Source organism: Meriones unguiculatus, unplaced genomic scaffold (genome assembly GCF_030254825.1).
Source record: "Meriones unguiculatus strain TT.TT164.6M unplaced genomic scaffold, Bangor_MerUng_6.1 Chr15or18_unordered_Scaffold_116, whole genome shotgun sequence".
Classification (NCBI taxonomy): Eukaryota; Metazoa; Chordata; class Mammalia; order Rodentia; family Muridae; genus Meriones; species Meriones unguiculatus.
Window position 1 is genome coordinate 97,501 of NW_026843714.1, and position 2,727 is coordinate 100,227.

A 2,727-nucleotide genomic window follows, 5' to 3' on the forward strand; every position below is an offset into this window, starting at 1 on the left:
CTCGGGGAGAGGAGGAAACATCGACCGGAGCCCCCGCCGCTACAGGGCGACGGGGCCGGAAGAGCCCCCAGACGCACCTCGGCCGGCGGACCCACCAAAGACGGGTAACTGCAGCCGCAAGCCCCTTCTCCCCTCGCGGGGGGCCGGACGCACGCGGGAGACCTCCCCCGGCGCCACACAACGTCCACACGCAGAACGCGGCCGCAGCCGCGGGGCCGGGACCGCCCTCCAACTGCTCCACCCGCACACGCCGAGCGGCCTCTCCCGGACCGCGCCGAACGCCCGAGGCGCGACCGCGCGTGCACGGGGCGACCCTCCCCCCGAGGGGGGCACGGGTCCCGGCCAGCACGGCCGCGGGGGTCGGCCCGGACACGAGGGAGCCGGCAGCGGCGGGCGGGGAGGGGGAACGACACGGCAAGGACGAGATGCCGGCGACGGCGGGGGCGACGACGGGAACGGGCCCCCTCACCCGAGCACGCACCGAGAGAGAGGCCGCCCCCGCCCTGGCGGCGACCGGCCGAACACCGGGGGGCGAAAACGGACGGGAATCACACCGCTCACACTCCGGGAGCGGTCCCGCCACACCCGCGGCGCCGAACCGAGTCGACCCCAGAAACGACGACGGCCCCCCCAACGGGGAGCCCCGGGGAGACGCAACGCGAGAGGCTGCCGAACGCCGACGCCACCGCCGCCGAGGGCCCCTCGAGCGGGAACGGGACCCCCCCGACGTCCGACGACGAGCCGGACGCGGCCGACCGCCGTCTCCAAAAGGCCGCCCCCGAGAGAGAGATCGATACACCGCCGAGACCCGGACGACCCCGGATCCCCCGGAGGGGGGAAAGGTCACCCGCGCTCCCCCAACCGTGGGAACGCTGCCGAGGAGGGGGGGCGAGCGGGACGACGCCCCGCCACACGAACAGACCACAACGCACGCACCACGCGCGGCAACGTCCAAGTCGCGGGAACGGCAAAGACGGGGACGCGCACGGGAGGGCCGCACGCGGCGGGCGGCCACGGGGTGGGGGCAGGGGAACAGGGACGGGTGGGACCGGGAGCCCACCACCGCCCTTCCGCTACCCGTCCCGCGGCGCCCCACGGGGATGGGATGGGGCAGACCGCGCGCGCGCGGGGGTGCACACGCGGCCCTTCCACCACCGCTACCGCCAACCTCCGCCACGAGAACCCAACACTCCGCGACGCCGGCATGACGCCGAGCTCTTGCCCCGCGTGATCCCTCCCCGGACTCGGAGCGAGGAGGCGCGGGCCGCGGTAGGCGAGAGAACAAAGCCCCCGGAAGAAGCCGGAGGCCAGGCCGAAGCTACGCGCACAGAAAGGCGGTCAGGGCGGGCAGCCGGCCGGAGGCCATTCGGGAGAAGCCCCACCGGAACACAGCACACGCCCTTTCTTCTCCCCGGATAGCTAGAGAAGGAACGCTTTCTCACCGAGGGCGGGGCATACCCAACCCGACCAAGCACCCCCGGCCGCGGCCAGCCGGAGAAACGACGTGCGTGCGGGCGTGACGCTCACACAACTCGACCTCCGTCGAGCAACGGGGGGAAGACACGCACGCGGGGGGTCTGCGTTATGGCCCGCCTCCCGGGACACGCCGAGGGCACACGGCACGCAACGACGCGGTGGACGCTCACCCGACGAGGGGCCCCCCCTCTCGGAAACGGGCACCCCAAGGAGCCTCTCACCGGCCTTTGGGTCATTACACTCGACCCCCCCTCCTCCTTCTCCTCTACCGTGTCTCCCGCACCAGCGGAGCGGGCACGGACCCACAAGAGGGACGGCAAACAACGGGAACAAGCCACGCACGCCGCAAGCAAGCAAAGCCGAGCACAGGAGGCGCCAGAGGGAACGGGAAACGCCACCGCCGCTCAGAAGCGGGCACCTCGAAGTCCTGGGACGCTCCAGGGGCACCGCGAGGATCGCAAAGAACGAGGCGCGCGCACACCGACCGGGAGCGGCACGCGACGCCGCAGATGAGCCACCCTCCCCCGGCCCGGGGAAGGGGGCTCAAGGGGCCACACGGGCAAAACGAACCCACACGGAGCCCCACGCACTGCAGCAACGAGTGCGCGGGCACGGGGCTCAGGCCGGGCAACCGCACCCTTGCCTTCCACACACCACCACGGGCGGGTGGGGAGGAGAGACGAAGGGCCCGCTGGCAGAACGAGAGGAGCGGGCGCCATTCACAATGAATGGCCATTCGCCATGAATGTCCGTCCCTCGCCTGGCGCGGCTTAGGCCCCGGCCCGAAGACGGCACGAGAGAACCACATCGATCAACCAGGAACGAGAGAGGGGAAGGCAACGACCGAGGATCACACACGGGCAAAGCCAACAAGCGAGCGTACGTACGGGGGAAGAGCACACCAGAGGTGGCCGGGGAAGCTGCCACCAAAAAAAAAAAAAAAAAAAAAAAAAAAGTGCACTCGGGAGGCACAGTGGCAGAGGAGACCGGGCCACAAACCAGCAGCACAGCCCACAGAGACTCGGGAACCCAGCGGGCAGATTTGGCAGGGGAAGAAAAAAAAAAAAAAAAGAAAAATTTAAAAAAAAAAAAAAAAAAGTGCACTCGGGAGGCACAGTGGCAGTGGGGAACGGGCCACCAATCGACATAGCCCACAAGAGATTCGGGAACTCTGCAGGGAGAGAAAAAAAAAAAAAAAAAAAAAGCACCGAGGGGGGCCACACAAAAGCCATCAGTCCCCCTGGCCCACAG